This window comes from Myotis daubentonii, chromosome 2 (genome assembly GCF_963259705.1).
Source record: "Myotis daubentonii chromosome 2, mMyoDau2.1, whole genome shotgun sequence".
Taxonomy (NCBI): domain Eukaryota; kingdom Metazoa; phylum Chordata; class Mammalia; order Chiroptera; family Vespertilionidae; genus Myotis; species Myotis daubentonii.
In genome coordinates this window covers 108,655,012-108,675,531 of record NC_081841.1, presented here as the reverse complement: position 1 = coordinate 108,675,531, position 20,520 = coordinate 108,655,012, and the positions used below count along the sequence as shown (strand labels likewise).

General features: G+C 42.6%; 1 pseudogene; it reads left to right on the top strand.

Annotated features, from left to right (window-relative positions):
• The first annotated feature begins 1,939 nt into the window (after positions 1–1,939).
• Positions 1,940–5,715, top strand: LOC132226647 (caspase recruitment domain-containing protein 6-like; annotated as a pseudogene).
• The last annotated feature ends 14,805 nt before the right edge of the window (positions 5,716–20,520 follow it).

Genomic DNA, 20,520 nt, shown 5'->3' with positions numbered 1-20,520 from the left:
AAATGAGGCTGGCTGTGAAAAAGAATAGATAAACAAGGAACATACCAGAAAATGATAAGTGCTGATTAGAGGATGAAATTGAGTGATGGAATAGTATGTGCCCAATTTCTGCCTCATGCGGATTGTTGGGAAGGCTTTCTGAGACCTGAGTGACAAGAAGGAGACAGCCCTGTTCACTCTAGGAGGGAGCATGGGTGCAAAAAGCACAGCAGGAGTCCATGCCAGAGGGGAGGGTTCAGCAGGAGCAGGAGCAGTGGGATTGAGAGGGCGGTGGGCTGGACACAGACTTCCTAAGGTTAGGTCAGGATTTCACTTAACTGCAGTGGGAAGGCCTGGGAGTGGTGTGATCTAATTGCTTTTTATTTTGAAAAGAAGCAAAATAGTGGAGAGAGCTGCTGCCCCTCTAGCCCTTGTCCAAAAGCACACAATTCAGCCCCTCCCTGAATGTTCTTTTTTGAACTGCATTCACCCTTTGCTGGAGCTTAGGGTGAGTGTAAGTGAGTGAGTCTGTGTGTGGAGCCCTTTAAGAAAATGCTTGGGTCTACAGCAGCCTTCCATCTCACCTGGACAGAGTCCCAACTGGTTTTCACAGCCAGCTATTGGAGGGCGGGGGCAGGGGGGCACTCTTCTTCCTGGCACTGGTGCTGGAGGCTGGGGAGCCTGGTGTGGGGCTAGGACTCCTTGCTCCTTGTGGAATGGGGAGACTTCTGAAGCTGAGATATACTCCCAATCTCAATTGCTATATCAATTCTCAATTGCTATATGTGGTGTAGGACAACCCCATTTGGTGTCTCCATCCCTCCTACTAATCTTGATGTGGCTTCTTCTTTATATCCTAATTGATAGGAGTTCCATTTAGCTACTGTTCAGATGGTTCTTAATGATCTTTGTTCTATAATGTAGTTATAATTTTGATGTGGTTGTGGGAGGAGATGAGCACAGGAGTTTACCTATTCCACCATCCTAACGAGAAGTCTCATGGAATTTTCATGTATTACAAAATGTTCTTTTGATTCCTCCCATTCCCCCTGCCCCAGCCTCGACCCTGGAGGACTGAGAGAAGCAGCATGGCCCAAGGTGGAGGGTGGAGGTTGGAGGCTGCAGTAATACAGGCCAGGCCAGCCAGCTGGTATGGGGAACAGGGAGGGCCTGGTGCTCCTATGCAGGCAGAGTCATGGTTTGGATGCTGGCATGGGGAAAGGAGGGTAAAATACCCATAGCACCTTTGCATCTAAGTTGCAGGTCAGACCTGTTTGCACTTGGAGAGGCTGAAGGTTTTGGAGGGGTCTTTTGGACTTGTAAAACAATTTCAGTTTTTATTCAAAATATATGAGATATCATTAGCCTTTATCTTACACTTGGAAAAATTGAGAGAATTATACAGTAAAGAAGGGAAATGAAAGCTATTAGATTTGAAGCTCAAATTTCAAAAATATTCAGATAAGACAGGTACACTCCAGATATTTTTCCCTTTGTCCAACATTTTCAAACATTAATTTTCATACACCTCCTTACTTTATAACATAAATATTATCACTATTAGGAATAATAGTATATTTTAGATTTTTTCCTAAATATCAGAAGGATCCCCAGTAGTGCCACCTATTTTATAAACTGACCTGCAGCTTTTTCTTTTTGTAAAAAATTCCAATCTATTTGAATTAAAAGAATAAATATCACATATCCAGGGCAAATGATTTTAACCCCACCAAATATAAGTGATCAGTGTTTTACAATAAAGAAACTCATAGTATTAACAGCATGTTGCTGTATTATGATCAGACTGACCAAAATATGGACCTTTGTATACAAATTCTGATTAGAAAGACACTTGAAAAATAGAGCAAATGCTAACAATTAGTTGTTGGGTCCTGCCTAAACTTGTTATCCATTGGAAGGGTTTGGTAATCCAGTTCCTGCTCTAGAGAAAGCTAGAGCTATGGCCTCCGAGATTATAGAAAGAGAATGAAAAAAGTTACTGGAAATCCTCCAGCAAGATCTAGACTCGATCCTAGATTCATTAACCTCTCAGAGGCTAATTTCTGAGGATGAGTATGAGGCACTGGAGGACATTCCAAACCCTCTGAAGAAAAGTCGGAAGCTGTTGATTTTGGTGCAGAAAAAGGGAGAAGACGATTGTCAGCATTTCCTCAAATGTTTATTTAGTACTTTTTCAGAGCCAGCGACCACTTGGAGCTTAAGGCATGAATTTTTAAAACATGAAAATACAGAATCTCCTCAATCTACAGGGGTAAGCAAGAATTCGGAAGATCTATTTTCCCCAGGAAAGAAACAGCCTGAGAGTTCTGAGAGCACAGTGTCCTTAAAAGAGAAAGAACACTTGGATGTGGAAACCTCTGAGATGTTCATGGACAAGAAAAGTAGTTATGGCAAGATGGCGTGGTCCTTAAGGGAAAACGAGAAGGCATACAACCCACCAACAACCACAAACCACATTCAGTAGAGAATGTTGAACCTGAAGTTTCAGGAACTATTGATTATTCACAGGACCAACAAAGATACGATGAGCCTGATGATTCTTTATACTTAGGAGAAGAGGGATGTCTAGGATCGGCTGTATTCGCCGAAGATGTAGAAAGCACTGTGGAAGGAGAAGATCATAGCGACCTAGAGACCTTGTCTATGGTGGGGAAGAGGACCTGTGTATTCAGAAACCGCAGAGTTCTCCGGTGACGAGCACAGTTATGGTGATTCAGAACCCGGCATGCCATTGGAGGAAGAAGAGGAGGAAAGTATGGAAGAAAGAAAAAAGGTGTTTAAAGATGTCTTGTCCTGATCGAACTAGGATAGGAGCAGAAAGCTTCTGCCTGATTTTGTTAAATAGTTCTAATCGAGGATCTAAGTGGACACCCGAGACTCCAGGAGACCTAGCCTGGAATTTCCTGATGAAAGTTCAAGCACTGAATGTGACGGCTAGAGATTCAATCCTTAGACACAAGGTTCTGTGTGAGGATAGCAAAGGGGAGTTGCCAACCGGAGTAGAGAATCTGGAAATGAGGGACACACCAGCCATGAATCCCCTGGATGTGCTTTGTGCCTCTCTGCTGTGTTCAGACAGCTCTTTGCAGCATGCGGTCATGTCAAGCATGTATTGATGCTGGTTTGCTCTTCCTTTGTTCCTGCCAGATGCAGAGAACAACAAAAGCATCTTAATGCTGGGGGCTGTGAAAGGCATTGTGAAGAAGCAGCCAGCACTGTCTTCAGAAGGGCTGGCAGGGGAAACCGAAAGGCCTCTGACTCGTGCAAAGATGCCCTCCATCTCTTTTGTGCGTCTAGGAGACTGTAGCTTCTCCAAATCCAAAATCCTCAACACACTGCTCAGCCCTGCCCAACCCAAACTACACAAAATCTTCCTCCATCATGATTTGCCTGTTCTGGTGCTTCCCCGGCAGATCTCGGATGGCCTGGTGGAAATAGCATGGTGCTTTCTGGACAGCGACAGTCTAAGGCAGTGGTTCTCAACCTGTGGGTCGCGACTCCTTTGGGGGTCGAACGACCCTTTCACAGGGGTCGCCTATTGTTTTTGTGATTAATCACTATGCTTTAATTATGTTCAATTTGTAACAATGAAAATACATCCTGCATATCAGATATTTACATTATGATTCATAACAGTAGCAAAATTACAGTTATGAAATAGCAACGAAAATAATTTTGTGGTTGGGGGTCACCACAACATGAGGAACCGTATTAAAGGGTTGCGGCATTAGGAAGGTGGAGAACCACTGGTCTAAGGGAAAACCCTCCCTTTTCCCAAGAGCCTGTTGCTGTGGCCAGCCTGCATGAAGATCTGGAATGTTTTTGGACACAATTTGGTTTCTTGATGGAGGTTTCCTCACATGTGTTTTTTTCTTCACTGACTGCCTAGGTCCGTGGTTGGCAAACTGTGGCTCGCGAGCCACATGTGGCTCTTTGGCCCCTTGAGTGTGGCTCTTCCACAAAATACCACGTGCAGGCGCGCACGTACAGTGCGATTGAAACTTCGTGGCCCATGCGCGGGTCGGTATTTTGTGGAAGAGCCGGTACAGTGGGGCCTTGACTTATGAGTGTCCCAACTAACGAGTTTTTTGAGATACCAGCTGTCTCTTGGCTGATTTTTTGCATTGAGTTGACAGAGTAATTTGAGTTAATGAGCTCCTTAACGAGCTCCTTAACAAGCTCGGTCTCAGAACGAATTAAACTTGTAAGTCAAGGCCCCACTGTATTTTGTGGAAGAGCCACACTCAAGGGGCCAAAGAGCCGCATGTGGCTCGCAAGCCGCGGTTTGCAGGCCGACCACTGGCCTAGGTGAAAAGGAATGGGACCTGCTCATGTTTTTAGGAGAAGATGCCATGGAAAGATGCTACTTTATCCTCAGTCCCTAGGCCAAGGAGAGTGAAGGGGCTCAGATTTTCCAGAGGATTCTGAAGTTGAAGCCATCACAGCTACTGTTTTGGGAGGAGGAGGAAGCTGGGGAGAAAGGGAGGAACTTGAAGGGCCTCCGAGCTGCCCTCCAAGAAGTGATGTCCTCATCACTCAGATGTGTGTCTGTGGAGGACATGGCCTTCCTGGCCAGGGAGTTGGGGATCCAGATAGACCAAGACTTTGAGAACGTTCAAGGAATTCAAGTTTCACCTGGTGAAAACTTGGCTGGAACAGTTGAAGATGAGGGGCAACAGAGACACAGTTAGCCAGAAAGCTCATCTGAAATCCCCATTGAGATGCCTATGGAAGAGCCTGGAGCTGAAGGCGAGGCCACCCAGGCTCTTCAGAATTTCCACCTCACCCCAGGATTCATGCCTTATATGCAAAACCTCTGTTCGTTCCCAGCCAGAATTGGAGGCCACTTTAACTGTGTTTCTGTGAAAGCCCCTAGGGTCAGAGCAAAAGTCTAAGTGGTTCTATCCTCCACCCTTTCAGATTTCAAGTGTCCATAGTCAAGATAGAAGTTTTGGGGTTTAGTACTTCAAGAGATTTTGTTCTGTTGAAAATTTTATGAAATTTTCGAGACCTGCTCAGGGACATCACATGGATAGACCATTTGGGAGACCACCAAGACCCATTTAGCTTGGCAGACCACAGACAATGGGAACTTGTGCAAGGTCTGCCATATTGGTCTCCCTGGTAGGTCACTTCCACTCACAGCCAGCAGGACCGGTTGGGAAGCCACCGCCTAGGCAAGCCCACGCCCGGGGAACACAGCCACCTGAGGCAACTGAAAAACTGATGAGAACATTATCCCACACTGTGACTCCTCACTCTAGAAACTCTCAGCCAGCAGGAGTCATACACAGACCCCTAAGGCCTGCTTTTCAGCAGGGATTCAAGCTAAAGACAAGGTGGGCCTTCAAATCCAGCTGGCCAAATGGGATCCCATCCTATGTCCAACAACAGATTTCTACCCAACTCTCTGTTCCGTCAGCCCACACCACCCCAGGGCAAGCATTCCCAGCCCCAAACCCTTCTAACCAATGGCCTCTCAACCCAAACCTACCAAAATAAAACCCACTCATCCCCAGCCCTCCCAAGCTAGATGCTCTCCATCCAAACCCACTCATCCCCAGCCCTCCCAAGCTAGATGCTCTCCATCCAAACCCACTCATCCCCAGCCCTCCCAAGCTAGATGCTCTCCATCCAAACCCACTCATCCCCAGTCCTCCCAAGCTAGATGCTCTCCATCCAAACCCACTCATCCCCAGCCCTCTCAAGCTAGATGCTCTTTTGCTGGGAGCCGGTCCATGCTTGCTGTTTCAAGGGACCTGGCATATATGGCATACGGTTCTTAATATGTTTGCTCCCCTTAGCACTGTGTGTTTTAACCAAGGTCACCTCTCTGAGAAAGGTTGTTTCCCCAGGTAGGAATTTTTCCCTGAAGTCAGGGAGGGGATGAAACTCCTTAACTAAGTGCCAGGCGGGTAGTTAATCACTACAAACAATCATGCTTAAGCTACATAATCTTTACTCCCTGGAATGGAGATAAGAAACGCCCTAACCTTTGTAATAGAGATTGATAGGATTGAATCAACTGGTATAAATACAGATGTAACAAGACAGAACTTCAGAGACAGAACTTAGGAGACAGGGCTTGGAGGACAGGACCAAGAGAGAGAGAGCCTAGGCACAAAACCTACACAGAACGTTCTCTGGAGACAGAAGAACTTCGCTGGAGAGAGCATGCCGGAGGATCCTGGACAGGGACTGGCCTCGGAGCCTGGAGGCAGAGCCTGGCGAGAGAGCATGGCAGGGGATACTGGACTGAACCTGACTGCGGAGATTGGCAGGAGAGCCTGACTAGAACCTGGTGACTGAACCTGGCTGGAGATCCTAAGCAGAACCTCTCTGGAGATGCAGAACCTCTCTGGAGATCCAGACCAGAACTTGGCTGGAGATCCGGGCTAGAGATCCTGGCTAGGCTGCTGATCAACTGAACGCTGTCTCTGTGTCCTTCCTTCTTCGCCGACTCCGTCCACACCTTTGGGGACCCCTGGACCCGATGGGGTTGGACCCCGGCACTCTTTATCCAAACCCACTTAACCTAAGCCCTCCCAATCTAGGCCCTAGCCCAGACCTACTCAACCCAAGTCATCAGGAATCAGTGCTTCACAGGCTAAGGCATCCTACTTGAGAGCAGGGCCCAAGAGGGGAGGGAAGCATTAAAGTACTTACTTCAGAGACCTATGAAATGTATCCTTTACGCAGGCCATTCTGATCAAGAATAGTAACCTAAAGAAGAGTAGCAGTGATGGTAAGAGACCACTACCATTAGCATTACACAGAAAAGGAGATATGCACAGCCTAATTGTTTTCATTAAACTGTAAGAATTGTGTCCCTAAGAAAGAGGGAAAATATGAAAAGAATTAAGAATAGAATAAAGCGGTAAATAAATTAATTGAATCCAGTCTTGAGTTTTAGGTAATATATAACCTGAATCCAGGGAATGGGCTTATGAGGCAGCCTCACTTGGGGAAGAATGGGGTTGGAGTCCCCAATTGCAAAAGAGATAATAAATTAGGGCTTGGGTTGCCTCAGTGTTGCAAATAAAATTGCCTTAGATGTTGGCTGCTCCAGGGGTGTCTTGGTCAAAATTTTTGGTTTAATATCAGGCATTAACCAGATAACCCTGTTTGTTTAGGATAATCAGTTTGCTTGTGGTAACAGCCCCAATTTGCTTAGATGATAAAATTCTCTCATTTGACCCTTATTTATAGAAATAATGAACTATCAACCAATAAAATTATTTTTCATTAACTTAAAAAAAAAAAAAAGAAACAATGAGAGAAAACTTTCCTGACTTGGGGAAGAAAAAAGTCATACCAGTTCAAGAAGCACAGAGAATCTCAAACAAGATGAACCCAAAAAGACTGACACCAAGACACTTCATAATTAAATTAGCAAACGTTAAAGAAAGAATCTTAAAGGCTGCAAGAGAGAGACAGAAAGTTACCTACAGGGGATCTCCCATTATACTATCAAATGATTTCTCAACAGAAACACATCAGGCCAGAGGGAATGGATTGAAGTATACAAAGTGATTCAAAGCAAGGGACTGGATCCAAGAATACTCTATCCAGCAAGGCTATCATTCAAAATCAGAAGCTTCACAGACGAAAACAAAAGGCTAAGGGGCTTTATTACCACCAAGCCAACAATGCAATAAATGCTAAAGGGACTGTTGTAAGAAGAAGAAAATAGGAAGGGAAGAAGGAACACAGGTATAAAGAATAAAAATGGCACCAAACAAGTACCTACCAATAATAATGCTCCAATCAAAAGACATAGGTTGGATGAATGGATAAGAAAACATGACCCATGTATATGTGCTATCTATAAGAGATCCAAAGCAATCCTGAGAGGGAAGTTCATAGCACTACAGGTTTACCTCAAAAATAAGAAAAACTTGTAATAAGTTATCTAACCCTACAACTTAAAGAATTAGAATGAGAGCAACAAGAAAAGCCCAGAGGAAGTAGACAGAAGGAAATAATAAAGATGAGAGCAGAAATAAATTACATAGAGACTTGAAAAAAAATACAAAAGACCAATTCAAAAACAATACAAAAAAACAACAGCTGTTTCTTTGCACGGATAAACAAGATTGATGAACCTCTTGCCAGACTCACGAAGAAACAAAGAGAGAGGACCCAAATAAACAAAATCAGATGTGAAACAGGTGAAGTAACAACTGACCCCACAAAAACACAAAGGATCATTAAAAAAAATACTATGAACAACTCTATTCCAACAAATTTGACAAACTTGACCAAATGGGCATATTCCTAGAAAGATGCAATCTTCTAAAATTCAATCAGGAAGAATCAGAAAGCCTGAATAGACTGATAACTACTGATGAATAGAAGGAGTAATAAAAAAAACTTCTAGCAAGCAAAAGCCTTGGTCTGGATGGCTTCACAGGGGAGTTTTACCAAACATTAAAAGAAGAATTAACACCTACCCTTCTCAGACTCTTCCAAAAAATTCAAGAGGAAGGAATATTTCCAAGCTCTTTCTATGAAGCCAGCATTACCCTAATTACAAAACCAGATAAAGACACTACAAAGAAAGAGAATTACAAACCAATATCTCTGATGAAAATAGATGCTAAAATCTCCACCAAATTCTGGCAAATCAGATCCAGCATTACATTAGAAAGATCATACACCGTGACCAAGTGGGATTTATTCCAGGGATGCAAGGCTGCTACAACATCCACAAATCAAGAAATGTGATACATCGAATAAACAAACTTAAAGATAAAAACCACATGATCATATCAATTGATGTAGAAAAAGCATTCAACAAAATCGAACACCCATTTTTGATAAAAACTCTCAGCAATGTGGGAATAGAGGGAAAATACATCAAGATAATAAAAGCCTTATCTGACAAATCTATAAACAACATCTTCCTCAATGGACAAAAACCAAAACCATTTCCACTAAGAATAGGAACAAGACAGGGATGCCCACTTTCACCACTTGCATTCAAAATGGTATTGCAAGTCTTAGCCACAGCAGTCATACAAAAAGAAGATATAAAAGGCATCCAAGTTGGAAAGGAGAAAGTAAAACTGTCATTATTTGCAAATGACATGATATTGTACATAGAAAACCCTAAACACTCCACCAAAAAAACTAGATTTAATAAATGAATTCGACAACATAGCAGGATATAAAATTAACACCCAGAAATACATGGCATTTTTTAAAAATTATATTTTATTGATTTTTTTATAGAGAGGAAGGGAGAGGGATAGAGAGTTAGAAACATCAATGGGAGAGAAACATCGATCAGCTGCCTCCTGTACACCTCCTACTGGGGGTGTGCCTGCAACCAAGGTACATGCCCTTGACCGGAATCGAACCTGGGACCCTTCAGTCCTCAGGCCGACGCTATGCACTGAGCCAAACTGGTTAGGGCAATACATGGCATTTTTATACACCAATAATGAACCCTCAGAAAAAGAAACTAAAAATATATATGTAATAATCGCATGTACCATTACGACAAAAAAATTAAGATACTTAGGAATAAACTTAACCAAGGAGGTAAAAGACCTTACTCAGAAAACTACAGGACATTGAAAAAAGAGATAGACGAAGTTATACACAAGTGGAATATACTGTGTCCGTGGATTGGTAGAATCAACATCATTAAAATGGTCATACTACCCAAAGCAATCTATATATTCAATGCAATCCCTATTAAAATACCAATGGTATATTTCACAGACCTAGAACAAATATTCAAAAAATTTATATGGAATCAAAAAAGACCTTGAATAGCCACAGCAATCTTGAGAAAGAAGAACAAATTTGGAGGGATCACAATACCAGAGTTCAAGTTACAGTACATAGCCACTGTACTCAAAACAGCCTGGTGCTGTCCCAAGAGCAGGCATATAGATCAATGGAACAGAACAGAGAACCCAGAAATTGACCCAAGCCATTATCCTCAATTAATATTTGACAAAGGAGACAAGAGTACACATTGGAGTTAAGACAGTCTCTTCAATAAATGGTGTTGGGGAAATTGAACAGATACATAAAAAGGTGGAGGAGGAGGAGGAGAAAGGAGAAGAAGGAAGAAGAAGAAGATGAAGAAGAAGAAGAAGAAGGAGGAGGAGGAGGAGGAGGAGGAGGAGGAGGAGGAGGAGGAGGAGGAGGAGGAGGAGGAGGAGGAAGAAGAAGAAGAAGAAGAAGAAGAAGAAGAAGAAGAAGAAGAAGAAGAAGAAGAAGAAGAAGAAGAAGAAGAAGAAAGAAACTAGACCACCAACTTACACCATACACAAAAATAAACTCAAAATGGATAAAAGACTTAAATGTAAGATATGAAACCATAAAAATCCTAGAAGAAACCATTGGCAGCAAAATCTCTCATAGCAATATGTTTATGGATACATCTTCTGGACAATGGAAACTAAGGAGAAAATAAACAAATGGGACTACATCAAAATAAATCGCTTCTGCACAGCAAAAGAATCCATCAGCAAAATAAAAAGAGAGCCCACTGCATGGGAGAACATGTTTGCCAATGATACATCCGATAAAGGGTTAACCTCCAAAATTTATAGGGAACTCATACAATTTAAGAAAAGGAAGATAAACAATCCAATTGAAAAATGGGCAAAGGACCTAAATGGACAGTTCTCCAAAGTGGACGTACAGAAGGCCAAAAGGCATATGAAAAAATGCCCCCAAAGTCACTAATCATCTGAGAGATGCAAATCAAAATGACAATGAGGTACCACCTCACACCTGTCAGAATGACTATCATCAACAAACCAATAAATGACAAGTGCTGGCAAGGATGTAGAGAAAAGGGAACCCTACTACATACACTGCTGGTGGGAATGCAGATTGGTGCAACCTCTGTGGAAACAATATCGGGGTGTGGGGTGTGTGGGGGGGAAGGGGTCATATGTAATACTTTCAACAATAAAGATTTATAAAAAGTCAATTGTACTTACGTATACAACCACAAATGGAAAATTAAGCAGGAGATGTATTATTTGTCATAGCATCAAAAATGTAAAGTTTCTTTTTTAAAAAAATCTTTATTTTTGAGAGTATTACAGATGTCCCCCATAGAGCTTTCCTATCCTGCCCCTGTACCCCTCCCCAGTCTTCACTACCATATTGTCTGTGTTATGCAGATATGCATATGTTCTTTGGTTAATCTCTTTCCACCATCCCCCCTTCCCCCTGAGATTGGTCAGTCTATTCCATGTTTCCATGCTTCTGGTTCTATTTTATTCATTAGATTTCTTGTTCATTTATTTTGATTTTTAGATTCAATTGTTGATCGATATGTATTTATTTCCACTGTATTGTTGTTGTTCTTCTTGTTGTTGTTGTTTTAGAGAGAGAGAGTAGAAGGGAGGAGGAGAGATAGAGAGAGAAATGTTGATGTGAGAGAGGCACATTGATTGGTTGCCTCCCACACGTGCCCCAACCAGGACAGGGGATTGAGCCTGCAACCAAAATACATGCCCTTGACCAGAATCAAACCCAGCACCCTTCAGTCCATGGGCCTACACTCTATTCACTGAACCCAACCGGCTTGGGCAGATTGTTCATATATTTGCCTTCCTTCCTTCCTTCCTCCCTTCCTTCCTTCCTTCCTTCCTTCCTTCCTTCCTTCCTTCCTTCCTTCCTTCCTTCCTTCCTTCCTTCCTTCCTTCCTTCCTTCCTTCCTTCCTTCTTTCCTTCTTTCTCTTCAAGAAGACCCTTCAACATTTCATGTAGTACTGGTTTGGTGATGATGAACTCCTTTAGCTTTTCTTGTCTATGAAGCTCTTTATCTGACCTTCAATTCTAAATGATAACTTTGCTGGATAGAGTAATTCTAAATGATAACTTTGCTGGGTAGATCCTTGCTATTCATCACTTTGAATACTTCTAGCCACTCCTTCTGGCCTGCAAAATTTCTTCTGAGAAACCAGCTGACAGTTGTATGGGTGCTTTCCTATAAGTAACTAACTGCTATTCTCTTGCTGTTTTTAAGATTCTCTCTTTACCTTCAACCTTTGGCACTTTAATTATGATGTGTCTTTGTGTGGGCATCTTTGGATTCATCTTGTTTGGGACTCTGCACTTCCTGGACTTCTAAGCCTATTTCTTTCTTTTTTAAAAAAAAAAAAATATTTTATGCCCTGACTGGTTTGGCTCAGTGGATAGAGCATCGGCCTGCAGACTGAAGGGTCCCGGGTTTGATTCCAGTCAAGGGCATGTACCTTGGTTGTGGGCACATCCCCAGTAGGGAATGTGCAGGAGGAAGCTGATCAATGTTTCTCTCTCATCTGTGTTTCTAACTCTCTATCCCTCTCCCTTCTTCTCTGTAAAAAATCAATAAAAATATTTTAAAAATTATTTTAAAAAATATTTTATTTATTTTTTTACAGAGAAGAAGGGAGAGGGATAGAGAGTTAGAAACATCAATCAGCTGCCTCCTGCACACCTCCTACTGGGGATGTCCCCACAACCAAGGTACATGCCCTTGACTGGAATTGAACCTGGGACCCTTTGGTCTATCCACTCTATCCACTGAGCCAAACCGGTTAGGGCTAAGCCTATTTCTTTCACTGGGTAGGGGAAGTTTTCTGTAATTATTTCTTCAAATAGGTTTTCAATTTCTTGCTTCTTCTCTTCTCTGACACCCCTCTGATGTGAATGTTGGCACACTTGAAGTTGTCCCAGAAGCTCCCTACACTATCTTCATATTTTTTTATCCTTTTTGCTTTTTTCTCTTCTGATTGGATGTTTTTTGCTTCCTCATATTTCAAATTTATATGATTCTTGGCATCTTCTGCTCTACTGTTGATTCTCTGTAAACTATATTTCATTTCAATTAGTGTATCCTTCATTTCTGACTGGTCTTTTTCTTGTCTTTGATGTTCTCACTGATTTCATTGAAATTCTCTCTAAGATACTTGAAATTCTCACTAAGTTCCTTGAAGCTCTCATTAAGATCCTTGAGCATCCTTATAACCATTGTTGTTGGTTTTTAAATATATTTTTATTGATTTCAGAGAGGAGGGGAGAGGGAGAGAGAGATAGAAACATAAATGATGAGAAACAGCATACCTCCTGCATGCCCCCCCACTGAGGATTGAGCCTGCAACCTGGGCATGTGCCCTTGACTGGAATTGAACCCGGGACCCTTCAGTCCGCAGGCCAATGTTCTATCCACAGAGCCAAACCAGCCAGGGCTATAACCATTGTTTTGAACTCTGTATCTAGTACTAGGAGTTTACTTGCTTCCATTTCATTTAGTTCTTTTTCTGGAGATTTCTTTTGTTATTTTATTTGTGACATGTTTCTTTGTCTCCACATTTTTGCTCTCTCCCTGTGTTTGTTGCTATGTATTAGGTAGAGCTGCTATGTATCCTGGAATTGTTAGAGTGGCCTTGTGTAGTAGGTGTCCTGTAGGGTACAATGGCTCAGCCTCTCCAGTCACCTGTGCTGGGCACTCTAGGTGTGCCCCTGTGTGGGCTGTGTGCACAGTCTTGTAGTTGAGCCTTGATTGCTGTTGGAGTCACTGGGAGGAATTGACCCCCAGGCCAATTGGATGTGAGGACCAGCTATGACTATAGTGGAAGAGCTGCTGTGCAGAAGACACCTCTATGGAGCAGGACGTGCTTCAGTGGGGCTTTGGTGGTCACAGCGTCTCCCCATTACATGTGTCACTCATGGATGTATGGTGTTATAATCTGGCATGGTCTGAAGCTGTTCACTGGGTTCACTGGCTCTGGGGCCCCTCTAGAGATGCAAAGTCAGTCACTGCCTATGCTCTCTCTGGGGCCATCAGTCAGGAGCGACAGAGTGATCTGCAGATGGCTGCTACTTGTGTTGGGCTTGGAAGTGTCCAGGAGAGGCCAAACTGTGAAATAAGTCCAGCTGGTGCTAGTGCCAGGTCTGGGGCCTCTTCTTGATAGGTTTTGGACACGCTGATGCCAGCTGCTGCTTGTTTGAGAGATTTTAGGAAAGTCTGAAGCCTGAGGCCATTCATATAGAAAAGCTGCTACAAACAGCTTGGGTGGGGCTGCAAATTGGGTGGGGCAGGATCTCAAGGAATCACCAGGGCAGAGTGAACAGTGTGAGCCAGTCTGATGGAAACTCAGATATGGCACCTGCCAGTCTGCTCTGTGACAAGGGAGGTCTCAGCATAGGGACAATGACCTCTGTCAGCACTTATGTCTGGGAGAAAGCTGCCCCTGAGTTATTTCCTCATTGCCAGACAATCCAGTTCCTTCTGATATATCCCTGAATCTCACAAAGTCACTCTCCTAGTGCTAGAGCTCAAAGGGAGTGAGACCAAGTAAATCTGTGTGCCAGCCCTTTAAGAGGAATTGCCTGGGACTCCCCCAGCCTCTGTGTCACTGGGCCACAATCACCACTGGTTTTTAAAGCCTGAAGTTATGGGGGCTTCTCTTAACAGCACTGGAACCTTGAGCTGAGGGGTCTAGTCTGGGGCTAGGACCCCTTGCTCCTCATGGGAGACCTCCACAGCCTATATATCCTTCCTGGTTAAAAAGAACGCCACACATGGGTGTCAGACCAGCCCATTCCATGCCTCTGCCCCATCTACAAGTCTCGGTGTGCTTTCTTCTTTACTTCTCTTGTTATAGGATTTTCATTCAACCAGATTCCAGGCTGTTCTGAATGATGGTTGTTCTGTATTTTAATTGTAATTTTAATGTGGTTGTCGGAGGTGGCGAGTACCGGTCTTGGTTCTCAAAAAGACTGAAGTTTCTAGGAAAAGGCAAGCAAAAGGTATTAAAGACCTCTGTTGTTACAATTATAGAACATTATTGACAGCTATTAAAGAGGATTTTAGTGGCATATGGAGACATGTACCATGTTTATGTATAGAAAACTCAAGATTCTCATAATGTCAATTCTTACCAGATTGGTCTTACAGATTTGATGTCATTTCAATATTTGTGTGTGTCATGATGTGGTATGTGTAACATGATAAGTTCTTTCAAGTGTTACTGCTAAAAAGCCAAGTCACTCTCAAAAAAATGAGGCAGGATTTGACATTTATTATAAAACTTTATTGATTAAGGTGATATAGTTTTGGCATAAAGATAGCTTACTGCAATATGATAAGGGCCCAGAACCAGAGTCAAGCAGACATACACTTGATTTATGGCATGAAAGAATAACAGGAAATGAGAGAATTGGCAACCCTACGAAAAAAAAGGACATTGGACCCCTACTCCTATCATACACAAAACTGGCTAAAGGTGGGTAATACAAGTAAATGTGAAAGCAAAACAATAGTGCATTAAGAAGGTAATACAGAGTATTCTTATATCCATGATCTTGAGGGTAGAAGTGTTTCTTAAACAAGACACCAAAAATGTTAACAATAATGAAAAAGATTTAAAGATTCAAATCTTGCTTGGCCAGTGTGGCTCATGGTTGAGCATCAACCTATAATCCAGGAGGACACAATTTGATTCCTGGTCAGGGCATATGTCAAGTTTGTGGCTCAATCACCAGTGTGGGGCATGCAGGAGGGGACTAATCAATGATTCTCTCTCATCATTAATGTTTCTCTCTCTCCCTCCCCTTTCCTCTCTGAAATCAATACAAATATATTTTAAAGATTCAAATTTTGATTACATTAACATCCCAAAATTCTATTCATCAAAAGACACTGAAAGAGAGTGAAAAATCAAGTTCCATAATGGGAGAAGAGGTTTGCAAAATCAAGCAGTTGACAGAGGACTTACGCTCAGAATTATGTAACTTCTGTGAGTCATTAAAAAAGAGAATGGGGTGTGTTTCAAGATGACGGAGCAGTAAGTGGATCTTTCTCACACCTCCTCCCAGAACCAAACTGGAAATAAAACTAAATTGGGGAACATTTACCCTGAATTACCAACTTAAGAGTAGTTGAGGAGGAGACCTTTAAATAAGGAAGGGCAAATACAACCTCAAGTCTGGTAGGAAGGGTGGGGTTGTGAGAGGGACTGGCCAAATTCCCACAAGGGGCAAGACAAAGGTAAGGAGGGACCTTTTAGCTTGGGGTGAGGGGTTGATTCTCCCTGAGAGGAATGAGGCCTGGACCCCAGGCTGGGCTCCCCAGCCCAGAGCACTAGAGCCAGGAACAGACATTCACACAACGACCAGAACTTCTAATCACCAGGGAGTGATGGAGACTGCTGGAGACAAAGCCACTTTTTTTTTAAAGGGCCAGGGCTCAGGATATTTGTTCACAACCACTCACCCTGGGCTTTGGCAGAGGAAAGGAAGTGTGGATTGGAGTTGCTTGAGAAGAATCTGGGGTGGGAGGCATTGGGCAGAGATGTGGGAGAGTGACTACCAGGATACCTATGCTCAGTCATCCTCCCCCATACTGCAGCAGCCATTTTTCCTGAGGAGCAAGCTCTTCCCAGCAGAGGCAGTGTGGGGAAAGGTAATTACCCCACCCTCTGGGATATAGCTCATCCCACGAGAATCTTGCTTGCCCACCCTGTATCTTGACCACTGCTGAGGAGGCAGCAGCAGAGTTTAAGCCTATAGCTCATCACATGGAGTTACAGCAGACTGACCAGGCTGTCTACAAGGGGCTCGGCACTGCTGAGGTCAGGAAAATACTCTGAGACAGACACAGACATTTGGCTCTAGGACAGGGAAACACACCATCTTCCCTGAAATCTGAACAGCACCTCCCCCTCATGGGAGATCCAGAGGTCCTATCCTCCCAATTCTGCCAAAAGCCCTTTCAGTGACAGTCGGGGAGCAGGCTGGCAGATGGAAGCAGGTGGAGGTGGATCCCAAGGTGTCTTGGCACATTTGCTGACCCTCCCCTCAGCCCCATGCTGTTAAAAAGCCAACCTTGGAACGCAGATTGGCCCTCCTGTGCACAAGCCCAGCAGAGGCAGCCACAAACCATGGATCACTTGAAGCTTTGAGCAGGCTGCTGAGAGCCAAACGTGGACAGCTTCTGACATGGGCTAGCACCAAGGTACCTCCTAAAAGTCCCAAAACCGGCATACAAAGCAGCCTCAGACAAGAGCAGAATCCAAAGGGAGATACCAGCAGGCACTAAACTCTGGCGAGACAAACTTCACATTTTTTTCTTCATTATTTCCCTTTTTATTGTGTAATTATTTTCCTCTTTTTCTTTCATAATTTTATTTTTCTCTTTCCTTTTCTTGCTCATTTTTCGTTTTCTTTCTATCTTATTTTTTCCTTCTATAAATTTTTTCTTTTCATTTCTTTTTTTACCATTTTTCTTTTCTTATTCTTTATTATTACTTTATTCTTTCCCCTTTTTCCTTTCATATTATTTTCTCCCCCCTTTTCTTCTCATATTTTTTTTCTTGTATTATTCTTCTCTTTCCTAATTCTATTTTCTTTTGTGTTTGTTTTAGCTGTTGTTGTTGGGTTCCTTTGTATGTTTTTTTCTTCTTTTGTTTTGTTTTGTTTTGCTCTGTCAGCACCTGTATATACACACACACAATAAGGACAGAGTTGAGCTTCACAGTTAGCCAGCCTGAGGGGAGATACCACCCACGAACAGGACAACAATCAAGACCAAATTACAACAGGAGAGCCCAAATAACCCACACAAGGGACATTCCTAGAGCACCCTGCTAAGGAGATCAAGGAGACTGCACCACTGGGCCCCACATGGCACTTACTACATAAGGCCACCGCACGAAGACTGGGAGTCATAGCAGTTCTATATAATACATAGAACAAACACAAGGAGACAGCTAAAATTGAGAGACAAACAACCCCCAAATGAAAGAAAAGGAAGAATCTCCAGAAAAAGAGCTAAATGAAATGGAGGCAAGCAATTTAGAGTTCGAAGTAATAGTTATAAGAATGCTCAAGAAGCGTAGTGAGAACTACAAAGAACTTAGTGGGAAATACATCATCATAAAAAGAAATGTATAAACCATGAATGAGAACCAATTGGAAATGAAGAATACCATATCTGACATAATACACTTGAAGGAATTAAAAGTAGGCTGGATGAAATAGAGGATTGAATCAGTGATTTGGAAGACAAGGTAGGAAAAGACACCCAATCAGAACAATAAGAAGAAAAAAGAATTAAAATAAAAATGAGGATACTTTAAGAGAACTTTGGGAAACATGACACATAACAATATCCAACGGAATAAAAAACCCATTATAAGAAATAATGACAACAAACTTCCCTAACCCTGTGAAGGGAAAAGTCACACAAGTTCAGGAAGCACAGGGAGTCCAAATCAGGATGAATACAAAGAGATCCACACCAAGACACATCATAATTAAAATGGCAAAGGTTAAAGACAGAATCTTAAAGTCAGCAACTGAAAGATAGTTAACTGGGAGTTTCCATAAGGCTGTCAGCTGATTTTTCCAACAGAAACACTTTAGGCTGGAAGGGTTTGGCATGACATATACAAAGTAAAATTAAAGGCAAAATAAAGACATTGTAAGACCAAAAAAAAAAAAAAAAGGCTAAAAGAATTAATTTCCACAAAATCAGCATTGCAATAAATATAAAAGGGACTGCTTTAAGAAGAAGAAAGAGAGAGAGGAGAACATAGGTGTAAAGAAAAAAATGGCAATAAATAAGTACCTACAAATAGTAGCCTTAAATGTAAATGGATTAAATGCTCCAATCAAAAGACATAGGGTAACTGGATGGATAGGAAACCAGACCCATATCTACAAGAGACCCACCTTGGAACAAAAGATTCCCACAGACTGAAATTAGAGAATGGAAAAGAATATTCTATGTAAATGGAAACATAAAATAAAGCTAAAGTAGCAATACACATATCTCACAAAATAGACTTCAAAACAAAGGCCATAAAAGAGACAAAGGTCACTAAATAATACTAAAGGGATCAATTCAACAAAAGGACATAAGCCTTGTAAACATATATGCACCCAATATAGGAGTGCCTAAATATCCTATATAATAAATAGGTAATATGCAAACTGACCCTCACACCCTCACCAGATAGGTGCTTATGACCAGGCCAGCAGGGGGGTTAGTGAGGGACGATCAAACGACTGAATAAGCAGGCTGCGTGGGGCGACCAGGCTGGCAGGGGGGTTAGTGAGGGATGACCAAATGACTGAACAGCAGTTCGTGAGGGGCGACCAGGCCCAGCAGGGGGTGGCAGTTATGGGTGACCAGGCCAGGAGAGGGGGCAGTAAGAGGTGACCAGGCCAGTGGGGGGGTGCAGTTGGGGGCAACCAGGCTGGCAGGGGGGGCAGTAAGAGGTAACCAGGCCAGCATGGGGGGCAGTTAGGAGCAACCAGGCCGGCAGGAAGGGGGCACTTAGGGGCGACCATGCTGGCAGGAGGGCCAATAAGGGGCGATCAGGCCGGCAGGCAGGTGAGCAATTAGGAGCCAGCAGTCCTGGATTGTGAGAGGGATGTCTGACTGCTGGTTTGGGGCAGATCCCTGGGCCTAAACTGGCAGTTGGACATTCCCCAAGGGGTCCTGAATTGGAGAGTGCAGGCTGGGCTGAGGGGACCCCCCGCCCCATGCACGAATTTTGTGCACTAGGCCTCTAGTATATATAAAAAACTCTTGGTGGAGTTTAAGGTAGAGATGTGCAGCAATACAGTCATAGTAGAGCACTTAACATCCCACTATCACTGCTGGGTAGATCTTCCAGACAAAAAATGAACACAAAAACAACAACTTTAAATCACACACAAGATTAGATGGATTTAATTGATATTTACAGAACATTTTATCCCCAAATTGCAGAACATACATTCTTCTTAAGTGCACATGGAACATTCTCAAGGGTAGACCTCATGTTAGGACACAAAATAAGTCTTAATATATTCAAGAAGATTAAAATCATACTAAGCAACCTCTCAGATCACAGTGGCATGAAACTAGAAATCAACTACAATAAAAAACCTTAAAAATGGCCCTAACCGGTTTTGCTCAGTGGATAGAGCATCAACTTTTGGACTGAAGGGTCCCAGGTTCGATTCCGGTCAAGGGCATGTACCTTGGTTGCGGGTAGATCCCCAGTGGGGAGTGTGCAGGAGGCAGCTGATTGATGTTTCTCTCTCATCGATGTTTCTAACTCTCTATCCCTCTCCTTTCCTCTCTGTAAAAAATTAATAAAATATATATTAAAAAATGCTCAAACACATGCAGCTAAATAACGTATTACTGGACAATGAATGGGTTACCAATGAGATCAAGGGAGAAATCAGAAATTACCTAGAAATAAATGAAAATGAACACACAACAACCTCAAATCTATGGGATACAGTGAAAGCAGTCTTGAGAGGGAAATTTATTGCATTACAGGCCCACCTCAGGAAGCCAGAAAAATCTGAAATAAACAATCTAACCCTACACCTAAAAGAATTAGGAAAAGAAGAACAAGAAAAGCCCAGAGTAAGCAGAAGGAAGGAAATAATAAAGATCAGAGTATAAATAAATGACATAGAGTCTAAAAAAGCAATAAAAAAGATAAATAAAACCAAGAGTTGGATTTTTGAAAAGATAAACAAGATTGATGAATC